This window comes from Pyrgilauda ruficollis, unplaced genomic scaffold, assembly GCF_017590135.1.
Source record: "Pyrgilauda ruficollis isolate IOZ18807 unplaced genomic scaffold, ASM1759013v1 scaffold32, whole genome shotgun sequence".
Taxonomy (NCBI): Eukaryota; Metazoa; Chordata; class Aves; order Passeriformes; family Passeridae; genus Pyrgilauda; species Pyrgilauda ruficollis.
Genome location: NW_024524600.1, coordinates 2,913,663 through 2,927,955, shown reverse-complemented (window position 1 = coordinate 2,927,955; position 14,293 = coordinate 2,913,663).

The window sequence follows — 14,293 nt, the reverse complement described above, 5'->3', positions numbered from 1 at the left end:
AAAATGCCACCACAGATAATAGACCATAAATAGAACTTAGGTTTTTCTGTTCAGTTAGCACTGCCTCATCTAAAGCAAACTATTTGTGTCAAAGAAAAACCTTATTTAATTTTCAGTGGGCCAATAACCCGAGTAATAACGAAGCAGAAGAAGAATTGTTGTAGACTGAAAATTAAGAATTGTTTATTACTTTGCACAGTTTGCAACGTGTCTGTAATCCTAGCTGGTCTTCATCCACTGCAGTGGGAAATCCAGTGTATCATAGTGCAATGACAAAATGAAGTATCTTCTTCTGACACTTTAGCTGTGTTCCTACTCAAGAAGACAGTTGCAAAAGGCATTGTGCATTGTGACTGCCACATAAACACCTGGCATGCTGCTCCAAATCCATTAGCCGTGGACCCAGCTGCACCTCCAAGAGTATTTTCCAGCAATTCCATGTTTCAGCAGCCCATATATAAGATGCCTAAGGTCTGTCCTGAGCATACCTGAAACCCACAGCACATGAGCCCACAAACAGCTAACCCCAGCAGGGTGCCTCATGCTGCTCCTCATGCCCATGGCCTTCTCCTTCGCCTGCCCTCAAAGCTGCACAGGTGCCATTACACTCTCCAGATACTCCTGATACCCATCAGCACCATCAATTCATCTCAGAAAAGCAAGTGCAGCCTAGAACTTGAGCTTCATATGGTTGGTGGTTTTTATTTTGGGCACACACCATATTTTAGCCTTCAAATTCACTGGAAAATCGTAATTTGTGACTATTATTATAGCTTCTTGTGCCGCACATTAACATCATGCTAATGATACAAATGTCACAGTGCTGTCACTAGAAATCCATGTCTGCACTGAGTGGTTCAAAATCAATAAATAAATAGTTACTTAGACAAACACTGAAATTTTGAAAGCCATTCATGACTTTGCTTGCTGTAGACACTGCTGGTGGTGTGGAGAATCTCAGATTCTGGCACTCAGCTTTGCAGTCAGACATTAGGGACCACACTGCCCCAGTCTACAGCATCAGTTAAGCAGTTTACTCAATCAGAATTGCAGAAGGCAAACTTGAAAATTAACTTGATGGTAACCTATCCATTAAAACCCCTAAACAGCATATGGCTACAGCTTCAGTACTATTGCCACCTACAGATGTTCCTCTTATCCTTCATTACAGAAAAGTGAAAGAAAAAAAAGCTATGAAACATGCTGTCCTGGCATTATACTCTGATAAATTCAATCACTACCATGTAATTCACTAATGATTAACATAAATTCTCTGGGTGAAAGCTACAGCTGAACATGTACTCACTTTAATGCATAAAAATGTTAATAAATTCAGTGGTAAAGAGGATAAAAATATAAATTCTGCTTAGTTAGGGAAAAATAAGAAAATAAAAGACTTGTCCTATATGATCAGACACTATCTTATATATTTTCTGCAGAGGGAAAAAAGCTGTAGAGCCCAGGTACAGCCCAGGCAATGAAGCATGCCAGTGTTCAGGTTTGTCTGGGGCAGCAAAAACCCTGTAAGCAAAGCTAGCTCTTCGACAGGTTAGTGGGTTTGGTGACCCCATGCTGCAGCTGAGAACGCAAAGCGCAAGGACGTGGTTGTCTTCCTTTGCTGTCCCTTGCTTAAGACAGGGAGCAACAGCCCTCATTTTTATAAGGTATGGTGAGAAGTGACTTCCAAACAACCTCTCTACACTTAAGTTTTTATCTTTATTTGGAAATGTGCTTTTTTTCTTCTTTAAAAAACAAAAGGTAATTTTGTCATCGTTTTTGGTGGTGACTATAATACTTGTTGCACAGATTATCACCTATGAATGAGTCAATTGCAAATGTTTCCAAATGAGGTACTTAAGCCTATTTGAATTCCTATTTTAGTTACTTGCACTACAATTTTCAGACAAAAAAAAAAACAACAACAAAAAAAAAAACACAACAACCAAGAAACAAAACAAAACAAAAAAAAAAAAACAAACCCACACAACAACAACCAAAAAACAAAACAAAACAAAACAAAAAAAAAAAAACACCAAAACCCCAAGTTGTAAGTACTAACCATTTTGAGAAAAAACAAAGAAACCAAATAGTTAGCAAAATAGTCAGAATAATCAAACAAACTGCTTTTGGCACATTTTAGTCTACCAAGCACAGTACTGAATGTCACTGAAAGCATTAGGACACCAGGGTGTATGAGCACAGATCTGGCACAAAAGAGCTCAGAAAACTAAATAATATAATGGTTTCAATTAAAAAAATACTGAAAAAAATGGTCTGATTTTGATAGTGTTTTCCAGTTTTACCGAGGTGGATGGGTGCAAATACTGACAAAAAGATGAATGTTGCTGTCTGTAAGGCGAATAATCAGCACAGCCACAGATTTATCTTCACCACTGCTGCCCCACACCATGTTAACAGTCTATATATTCATATTTCTGGCAGAACTAAATTGCTGCAACTAATAATTCAGCTATAGCTGAGGCTTGTAATTATTTCAGAATCAGGAAGCCATAACATACCTACTCTGAAAACACAATTATTTAGCATGTGCATGAATACAAATGATGTTGATATATCTTGGTCTTTCATATTAATGGATCATTTCAATCCAAATGTGGATATTTCTTTTGGCAAGCCTTTCACCATGCTTATGTGCATAAGAAAAACGACTTGAAAAATGAAACAGACACCACTTAAATACAACATACCAGCTAAACCCAACTGGATTGGAAACTCCATGCAATAAGGTACAAACTAGGCATAAATTACTACTGGACATCTCCAAAATCCTATCGATTTAGGAGAAGCAGGTTTTTACACTATACAAAGAGAAATGACAGAATTCCTTGCTAGAAGTACCTTTTTTTCAGTGTTCTATTTCTACGGTAAATGGCCAAGTTTGAACTTTACCAGGCTCAGGTCCCTTTACTAGATTTCAAAAAGTTAGTGAAAAAACTATTTTATTTTCCACATTTTCTCAGAATTTCATTGGACAACATTTGTGCATGATTGATTTCTAGCTATGTCTCCTTGTTGTATGGGGTCTTTCCATGGCAAAATAAAGAACAGGTTGTATTTCAACAGCTGAACTAGGGAGAAAGAAAAACAACAGGAAAAAATTATTTATGCAAGCATGATCCTTGAAGCAATTACCTGTGTTTCTGAATTTAACTATATTTAACCTAATGACATCTAATTAATCAAATATTTCTACTGAGTAGTCAGGAAATGTCTCAGAGCACTAAACATACAGCATTTTAACAAATACAAGCAGCATGAAAAGCACCATCTGAAATCCAAAGATGGTCACAAACCCCTGTAAATCTCACAACCTGGACAGCACACAAGCTAAAGTGGGCCAGCACTACAGCCAAAACAGCTATTGACCATTACATCCCTAGAAAATAACATCTTCTTAATTCCTTCTTAGACTTAGAGATGGCAAGTTTAGATAAGATACTAGGAAGAAATTCTTTATGAGGCTGGTGAGACACTGGAACAGGCTGCTGTGGACTCCCCATCCCTGGAAGAGACCAGGCTGGATGAGGCTCTGAGAAACCTGGTCTAATAGAAGATGTCCCTTCTCATGGCAGGAGGGTTGGATGGAACCAGATGATTTTTAAGATCCCTTCCAATCCAAGCCATTCTGTGATCTTTCTGAACTGGTATGAAGGCACTGACCAAGAAGCTGTGTGTTAGAAGAGTCACAGCTTTTGTCCTCTGCACCACGAGAGGCACCAGGAAACAGGAGTGAAGGACGGGGCGAAGAGCTGGGAGCCAAGGGTTATGCTGGCAGTGCCACCGCCTGGAAAGTCTGAGATGACAACACAGGAAAGGCCCAGCACATCCCAAACAAGTGAAAAAGGCCTTTTAATGTGCCCTCCTGGAGAACAAGCAAGAAGCTGCAGCTTGCACGCAAGGAGCTCCAAGGCTCTCCCCCATAGGATCTAACATACATTAATTTTGGCTTTGATATTAATACACATAAGAGAAACAAGCAGTGTACCTTCAGATGTTGAATAATGCAAGCTAATAAACCCACATTGTTCACGCAATAATGCCTCCAGTGGTGTTTACAGCCTTAGTGGTGTCTGTTTACAGTTGTTGCTAGCACAGCAACTCTTTTTCCTCATGTATGTGAGAGATTTTCTGGCATTTTATACTAAGGGCAAGAATTATTTTGCAAAGAACTAATATATTCTTAAACACACTAGGAAAAGCCTGATTCCACTAAACCAAGCAAGATTTTTGCCTCGGACTTAAATTATGCTTTCACCCATTTTCTCTGGTACTGTAATAGGATCTTTCTTATCTTTTATGCAGATAAAATCTGACCTGTGGCCTGTGTCAACACGAAAGGAACATAAAAGTGCTGTAAAATTTTGCTGAAAGTTTCACTTCCATGTTTGTCCAAAAATATAAAGTGTTTAACCTTTAAAATCCTTTTGATTATAAATGTGAAGTGGAAACAGTACATTCACTTGGAGAATTCACATTTTTTGACTCAGTATTTTTTAGAGATGGTGTCTGAGTTTTATCAAATTTTTAATGCAACTACAGAGCTTTGGGTCCAACACTGCAAAGTCTGTGATTCAGGGGCTTCAGTTCTACCATCAAAATAGCTTGAGTATTTTTAAGAATTTAGCCCTTAATTGCTTAGGTATAAAACTCTCTCAGATTATCTGTTTAATTCATTGGGAATTAAAGCTCTGACTCATTAGTAGATGAGCTTTAAAAAGCTTAAAATAATTTTCTCTTCTTACAATCTGCCCATTTAAATATCTGTCTCCCTCATTACAGGACTGGGTCAGCTTCCAGGGAAGATGATGCTGTACATCTGTGGCATATTAATGTAAACTGGTATCAGTTCCGGTCTTTCCTAGCAATGATGTGGTCCCTCCAGTTATGATTTAAGCAGATCTGCAACTATGATTAGTCAAGCAATCCTAGCAGCAGGGGCAGAAATCTTCGAAGAGCGCAGTAAAAATCTTAGGGACAGAATTGCTACAGCAGACTTAACATAAGCTGTCCCTATTTATGAGAAAAAATTCTGAGCACTGAAAAGGAACCTGAGTTCAAATGCAATTAACAGACTGTCTTTAATGTCTTTTTTAAAAGAAGAGCACTAAGAACAGGTGAAAAAAAGCTAACTATCTTGCTGGCAAATGCAGATATGACCTGTACTTTTAATTCACTGCTGTTTGTTTTACAGCAGGTCATTATTCTCATTAATTGCTAAGCTGCTGGCAGACTCCTTGACATTTTGGATGAAAGATCAATCTGGATTTAATAAAGTGATCAAGCAGAAAGAGGTTATAATTCTTTAGGTTAAAAGTCTGCCAAATCAATGGCATTGTGCAGACTGACATCATGATAGGCAGTAGCTTATTGATACAGCAGTCCATTTTTTAATCAGGGTGACATAAAACAGCTATGGTCTGGCCTGACATATAATTGCATCATACATGCATGGCCAAGATTTACTATAAATCCAACACAGTGTCTCTCCTGATTCCTCTTACTTAGAATTTCAAGGTGGGCAGGTAGGCAGGAAGGTGTGAGAGGATTTACACAGGTGTGGTTTCATCTGTGAACAAAGAAATTCTATTATTGGATTTAAGGGTACATCTGGCAGCACTACCCATGACACAAGGACATTTAGGTTCATGAGGTTCTAGCTTTTCAGTCACCATCATTCAGAACTACTAAGAAATTTGACTAGTGTCAGATCTGAGCATACAGATACGCTTTTCCAGAGGTGCTCACTAGGAATAGCCTTTGACATGTGAGCAGAGCAAGGGGCTCAGACATGTCTCCAGCTCTGAAATGAGACAACGGGTGTGTTTTAGACTGACTAAGTGCAATTAGCTTTTTCAAACAATGATTTTTTTTTTAACAGGTAATTTATCCTGGAGAAATATGAACAAATCTTGTTTACTCCAAAGCACACATGCCATGGCAGAAACATCAGAATGTCAACAGACATTCAGGCTGAACTCAAAAATAAACCTGGCAGGATGAGGAAAGGAATAATGGTAACATGTTCTGTGTCAGTTTGGGTGGGGAAAGTTGGAGTAGGAATTTTTCTTTTAGAGATAGGGTTTCAGCACAGCTCAATGAATGCTGGAACACTTGGGTGCAAGAAGAAGGAAATGGGGAAGTGCCCCAAACTCCTTCTGACAGTATGTGCTTTCAGTGTGATCCCCCTTGAAAAGTGAAGTTTTGCTAAACCAAATAATTGGATTCTGCCAGGCTGCAGAAGTATCATCAATCATGTACTGATATAGGTAACTGAGTATTTTTAGAAAATTAAGAGGCAACACAGCAGACTGATAGATTCAAAAGCCTAATGACATTCACACTGAAGTATATTAAATATTTTAAAATTTGGGAACTGAGAAGGATTTTGTAGAAATCTCTGCTAAAATTGTACCTTTGAAGATGCAGCAAGATACATTAGAAATTAGCAAGGCATGAAATTGTCTCACAAAGGAAATCACTTTTATGAAAGAGTGATAAACAGCGCAAAAAAATTACAGATAATGATCAGCATTTTTGTGCTACTTTCCACAGACTGCTCTGTCACTTGTCCTAAGTAAATGAATAATGAACTTTTCTCCAGACAGTGAAACCAAGAATAAGGAAAATCCTGTGTTATCCTAGTTCACTGTGTCTTGATATATGCAGAGATGAAGCACATGCCATTATGGGATAATCTGAACTGACAAAGAAGGTTCTTTCTTTGAAGAAAAGCTCTCTGCATTTCCGTGATACCTGCAAAGGGTCACCCATTGCCTGAGCAGTCGGTCAATCAATCAAGTCCCTTTTCCACCAGTCGAGAAAGCCTCCTGCGAGTATGGCATACACTGTTTTTTAAACTTCCACCCCTGCTTACTGAGTAGGGCTCTCAGCCCTCAACTGCTTGATATGGGACAATTGCTCTGGTAAAGTGGGGATTTACTACATTAACTGTGTGCAATGGTTTTCAGGATGAAGTCTAGGAACAGCTGAGCTACTGAGACAGATGAGACTAAACTCAAGTCACTGTCAAGAGTTAATAAGTGGGTCAGATGAGAGTACGTGGCAAGTTACACACAGTCATAACTGGAAAACAAATTTCTATGTAAAAGTTAGAATAAAAGCTTGATTTGGGACAGTGGAATTTTTAGGGCTGAAAGTATTGTTAAGTAATGCTAATTAGCCATTAAAAAGCACACTACACCTGCAAACAGCTCTTCAATAGTTAGATACAGTGAGTATTTCTACTCAGTATTCTTATGTTATCTGCATTAGTTTCATTTTTTAGCATTGAAAAATGAGGTCTTTAGATGAGACACCCCAAATTACAGACACTTGTTTGCAGATGGATTATCAATAGGCATGTGATGAGTCAATGACAAAATTCAGCTGCAAGTCTTTGAGTCTGTGACTTGGCTTTTTATCTAGTAAAAAATCCCTCCCAGGCATGAGGAACGGCAGAAATATGTAGGCAAAATAGACTGATAGATTTTAGCTGATCTGCAGAAGGCTGGAGTATACAAAGCTGTCCTTTTGAAACACAGCATTTGTAAGGCTCCTCACTCAGATGTCAAAATTCTTACATACACAAAGGGATTTCCTTTACCTGAACTGCCACCAAAAAAATGCAAATATAGATGGAGATCTGTGGGGAGCTGAAATATTACCTCTACCAGTCCTAGCTGACCTGTCCTCCAGAAGCAGCCAAATGGCTGCTACAAAGGGTTCCACAGCAGCTAAACTTGCCTTCAGCCTCTTCTCAATTGTTTCCTCAGGGATCTCAGGACCCACAACCCCACTGTCCATCTCTGGCTACTTTTGTGCCACATGCTGGGGATTGCTGCTACAAGAGGAAAGTTTACCACAGAGCAGCCCAGTGTCACCTGTTAACAAGACTCTGACACAAACACAAAGCACCTCTCTGATGTCACACTTAGACATGAATTATTCTAGTCATAACTGGAACCTGCATTGCTGAAATGTCTGCTGTCACCAGCTTACCAGTTGCCTGAGTCTTTAAATTAGGCATGGATATGGAGACAACCAGCATCTTTCACCTGATTGTAGCATCTCAGGTTTTCCCAGTATCTTAATCTGATTAAAGCCATAGATGAGTATTTGCCCTTCTAGCAAAATAACCAGCCTCAAGGAAGGTTGGCTTGCACCCAGCATGAACAAATCAAATCCACAAGGAGAAACACCTAAGTATTTTCCCATGTTTTCAAGAGAAACAAAGAAACTGTTACACGAATATCATTGGCTATGCCTATTTTTGAGCAAAAACTTAGAGAATACAGAGACAACTTTTCCAGACCCTTTAAAAACAATCCATGTCAGATAAAACATCAAAAATAAACAGTTACCTGTAACACATTTGGTATGGGATTCCTTGTTTTATCTGAAGATACCTAATTTTTTGAGAAAAAGTGGCTTCATTCAGACTGATACATATCCTATTATTTTGCCCAATTCTCTCCTTTTCCCTTTGACTTTCTTTAATCTTTACAGATTCAACTGTCTTCTCCAAGCATTCCTACTGGATCCAATATGAAGAACAGACAGTTCACCACGAAAAGATCTTCCAGACATATACCTAATATGATGCCTCCTGCAAATCTCAGCAGAAGCCCAGATCTTCTCAGTTTCTTGGTAATATTAACACTTTTATCACTCTACCCATCTAGTAACTTTGAAAAAAAACCAAACAACTAACATCTAAGCAGGCACATCTGACAGCACAGAAGCAGAAGACAATGATCAGCCTCTTCCTTTCAAGCCCTTTTTGCATGTCAAGTGCAGTTTGTGCCTCTTCTCTTTGACTTCCTTCCCTTTCAGGCAACCCACTTCCACAAGCATCACACAGTAGCTGGTGGTTGGCAAGCTGAGTGTCGATGGAGAGTCATAGGAACAGCACATACCTTGTGATAAGTGAGAGAGCTGATATGTAGCTGAAGTGTCATCGGGGGGTGGGGAAATCAAACTTTCTGAATAGTCAACACATCTGACTTGAAATGCTCATTTCTCAACTTCTCCTAATTCCAGAACACAGCTTGTGGGCTCCACATGCCTGATAGACCAAAGAGGACACCATAACCAAAATGCCTAAACTGCCAAATACCTAGTGGTTTGGGCTGTGTTTTTTTAGTACATGTCACTAAGTTTTAGCTTGGCTGATTGAAGAGATTACATTTGAGTTCTGCACACAATGCTGTCAATTTCCACTTGTATGCATCTAAATTAAGGAAGTGAGACTGCAATAGCAATAAAGGAAATGGCTTTATCACACACATGCTCTTTAGGCAACTGCCTTCACATTTCCCCCAGGATAGGAGCACCCTGCACAGTGTTAGACTATAGAAAAGAGGCTCAGCAATGTGTCAGGCTGAGTAACTTTTAACATAAAACTGTCAGGATCCTCAAGAACTGGATCTAGACTGAAGTTCAGCATCAAAGGCGGTGGCAGAGTTCTTGCATATACTTAAAATGTTAGAGCAAGAGATAGTGCATGAGTTTCTAATGTATGCCATTCCTCATCCTTAGTCTAATGACTTTCCAGCAGAACACAGGCAGCTCCTGAAACGTGTGTCATTCAAAGGATGCACAGCTCTTTCTTGGGATAAAATAATCAGGTTTTTAAAATCAGATAAGAATATTCACAGCCTATTTAAATCATATTAGGAAATCTCAAGTGTCATGCAAACATGGAAATTAAAAAGACAACAACATTCTACTTTATTACTGTGGAATGCAGGAGTATTTTCACTCTTGACATTTTCTCCAATCAATCAGTCTGCTATTTGGCCATTGCACTGCAAGAATTATACAATGTTAACAGCATATCTTTGGTTTTAATTTGTTATTGTAGGCAGCTATGAAATCACGAGTGGGTCAGAATGTGCAACTACAAACCACTACTACTAATTTTAGGTTTTATTCTTGTGCCTCCATAAATCAGACTGCCACCACTCCAACAAGCAGGTGAGAGCTCTCTGAATGCCACAAGGAGCTCTGCCTTGTAAACACTGTTTTCCTAATATTCCACATTTCTCCATGAAGAACAAGTAAATCCCTATGCTCACTACCAGAGAGGACATTCAGATACTACTCTCTTCTGTTTTCTTGAAAGACAGATAAACATTGCACTTCTGTTCAGACACAGGTTAGGCCAGACCATGACCTTTCCTGCACCGAGAGTAAGAGTCCTCCTGGCACCAGCTGTCTCTACAGTGCAGCTGCACATGGGCTAAGTAATCAATTTGTGGCAGGGATTGTGTGCAGCTGAGAAGTAGGTAGCTTCCTCAACTCCCCATCCATGGACAGCCAGCTAACAGAGAGATGAGAGATAAGAGTAAGCCATGGCTGGGATCTCACACAGCCTTTCCAAGGGGACCACGCTCATGGTGTGTGTTTCCTTAGTGACATTTACTTGTCGGTCACTTCTGACTTGTGTCCTCTTGTCTTCCTGGGTCAGGAGGCCTCAATCACTTGAGAGACTTTGAGCCCTTGATATCACTGGGAGAGGTGTGTGAGCCTTCCTGCAGGCCTGCATGTAGAACCAAGGGAGGGCTCTACTGTCCCATCACAGCCCTAGCAACTATCACGATTTTAGCCAAATTTCCTGACATTTAGTGTTTCTCAAAGCTCCCAGTCCTGCAATGATACAACCAAGTGAGATTCTCAGCTTCCATATTAATAGTGTAAATTTGTAATTATAAGCAAAAACTGTCATGAATGTCATCTAACACCTCATAAAACAGAAGGCAAAGAGAAAAAAGTCACTGTTTTTAATCTCTTTACTTAGGAAAGTCTGATTTGTGGCTGCTATGTACAAAAATTGGCAGAGAAGACATAATACAGCCAAATGCAGCATCAAAGAAGTTGTACATCCTGCCCCCAAACTTTGATGTAGCTAAAAATTAATTAATATTGTGGAGTGTCTTGGCAGAAACAATTCACCCAAATCATAAAGTTCAGCTACAGCAGGAACTGGACCCTCTCTACATCAGCCCAAAGATACCACTGCCTCAGCACAGGCTGAAGATTACCAATAGATGATGCTTTTCAAAAGCAAACCTACTTGATTGCTTACATATTTTCTGGCTCTGATTCTGGTAAAAAAAAATAATAAAATCAATGAAGCTGATTAAAACAAAGCAATTGACAAAGTCAAGCCCTAAGAGGCAATTTGTCCCAGACATTATTATTGCAATTGCTTGTCTAGTTCCCCAGCACTCTCCTGCTCCTAGCCATTGGGTAGAAACAACTTGCACAAAAATCTGTTTAGAGAATTCATTAGTAACAGCCCAAATTAATTGTGGCATGAATACAGATCAATGTTAAGCTTCTAATTAAAAGATGTCAAATCGAACTAGATCTTTAAAATATCTTTAGACTGTATGAATGTGTCTGGGGTACGTATTAATGGCACATTGTTTTGGTTTTCTTGCTCTCTGGTCATTATACAAACTGCCTCATTTAAGGCCATTTAAATGAAAATAGCTTTAGCAACACCATAACAGACGCTAGAAAACATCTTTAGCAAAGATGGAAGCAGGCTCTTGTATATTTATGAAAAACAGTTATTTAAGACACTGTAAGCCACAGTTGTATTCTAAAATACTTCTAAAGGGATTAATCTACAAGATACACCTGTCTGGGAAATAACATCCATCTCTTCTACCAGTCAGGAGAGAGCATGGGGAAAAGGGAAATACCTAACGTGCACCAGTTTATTTAACCTTTCAGTGAATGCTCCTGAGTTTCTAATGAGTGTCCACAAATCTCCTGTCCTGTTTTAACAGGTAATACTCAATCTTTCTAATAAAAATTAAACTCTGACAGATGCACACATTTTTCATGTTTCCAGAGTGATGTCTCCATAACAATGATGAGAAATGGATAAAATTAATCATTCTTAATCAATTGATAATCTGAAAAGCTTTTATTGAATTTAATAAAGTCAGGTGTCTGTAAAGCAATTAGGTTAAAGTATTTATGCCTGGAAGTGTTCAAGCTTCCAGATAAATTCAGAAGGAACTTCTACACCTTCCACAAACCAGAGGGAGGACAGTAGTATCACTTCTGTTTATGACCAAATAGTTAGTTAGTTAGTTAAAGGATTAAAAGAAAACCCAGCAAATCCAAAATTCACATCAATGTAAAAAACCATGAAGGAGCTAAAGTGACAGAGTGCTCCCCTGGGGACCAGCAAGCTTGACAGATGTTTGTTGACAGAGATGTATGTATTCCTCCCTCCTCCCATCGCAGACTGGGGAAGGCCAAAGGCTGTTGAACCTTGAATGGTAAAGCTCTGCACAGAAATGCTTTGGTCTGAAAGGTTTTTATGAGTGACAGCTCAGCACGGGAATCTGGAGGGGTGGCTTGCACCTCTCCAGTCATGCATCGAGAAACCTTGAGCACAGCTGAACAAGTGCAGCAGGAGGTGACAGAACCAGCTTCCAGAGGAAACATTGGAGACTCACCCAGAGTGTTGGGGAGGTGAGCAAGGACACTGCCCTGGGTTACTGCCTGATACAATTCTGTTTACTTACAATAATCTACAAAAATACCTGATTCCACTGCACTTTTTTTCTCCTAGCTGGACTGGTTGAAGTGCACAGCCTCTGCAGTGCAGCCCAGCTCATCTCTTGCAGAGATGCCTTCCTGCATGGCACATGTTTCAACACATTGCTGGTATCCACTGACATCTGTGTAAAGAGAGCTGATGCCTTGAGAAAATGAAGCTCATGACCTCTGTGTTCAGCTGTTGAATGGTCTGGATAAGATCAAGCACCTTAAAGCCGGTTAAATTTACTTAAATGATGTGAAATGCCAACCAGTGAGCTGTGAACTCCTGACTCACAGGTAGTGCAGCAAGGAGTGGTAAACATGAGCTGGCCAGAAAATGTTCACCAGAGGTCGGTGGATTTCCCACAGAATAACAGGCAGCAAAGGCATTTCCACTCAGCCTGAGACAGTCTGTCACTTGACAGAATTATACTCTGAGAATATGAAACTCACAAAGAAGTTTCCATCCTGCCCAATTTATTATTTGGTATCTTTGTTATGCTATGCTGATTCTATTTATTCTTTGGTTTCTTGCAGGGTGTTGTTCTGTCCTAAGGACATTTCCCCTTCCCTTCACAGATATTTCTTGGACATTCTATATCTGTCACAGTTCCCTGGGGATCAGCTGCCACCTGAAGCCTGCCCAGATGGTCAGGACCAAACCTGCAGGGTTAGGAAATGGCTTCGTACAGGGGAATGAGCAGGACACATACGATTCTGTATGAGAATGATTCTGTATGAGAACGATTCTGTATGAGCTGTTGTTGTTCCTGTTGTTCAGGAACTTATAAACAGAAAATTTGAAAATAAGGTTAAAATGTGCATCCTCAGCATTGAAGGGGGGAAGGGCAGCAGACAGAAAAGGTTGAGGGTTGTTTTTGTGGAGACAAGTTATGACGTACACTCTATGCTGTAGATGTTACTATACTTTTCTCTGATGCCCTTAGCTGTGTTCATAAGTAGAGTTAGTGAACTACCAGTGTGATCCAAATGGGGAGCTCCTATGTGCCTTTAAGCAGTCTGCTTCCTTCACTAAGTACAAGTAATAAATACAGAAAACAAACTAACAAACACAAACAAAAAAAAAAAACAAAAACAAAAAAAAACAAACAAACAAAAAAAACCAAACAAAAAAACCAAAATCAAACCCAAACCAAAACAAAAATAAACCAAAACCAACTAAGAGCAAGTAAACCAAACCCCAGAAATATCTGAAGACAGCAATGCTATTTATTGATATGCTGTGTGTTCCTCAGACAATGATTAATTTCTTTTAAAACAGACCAACCAGCCTACCGAGTGTCATGTCATCTCTTACTTGACTGGAAACCACATATAACCATAAAGAGAGCTGCAACACTGCCAGTGAAATTTATTCTACAATCCTATCATGATAAGAACTCTGGAAAAATGAAATCAGGGAAGAATTAAGCATTTTAAAATATTTGCTCAGAATAAAGGAGAACATTTTCACATAAAGAAGCTTCATGTATATAAGAATTAATAAATATTCAAAGTCCAAGTATTGTAAAAGTTAAGTTCTGTGTTATGGTTCTGCTTAGGCAAGAGAAAGTAAGACAGAGAATGTTAACTTCTCATTTCTGCACATAAAGTCCTGCTGCTTGCTATCATGCCAATGTGTCCAGTTAAAACAAGCACACTAAAAGTCACAAGTGTAATGAAGCCTTTCTCTAATCTAGCAATTAGC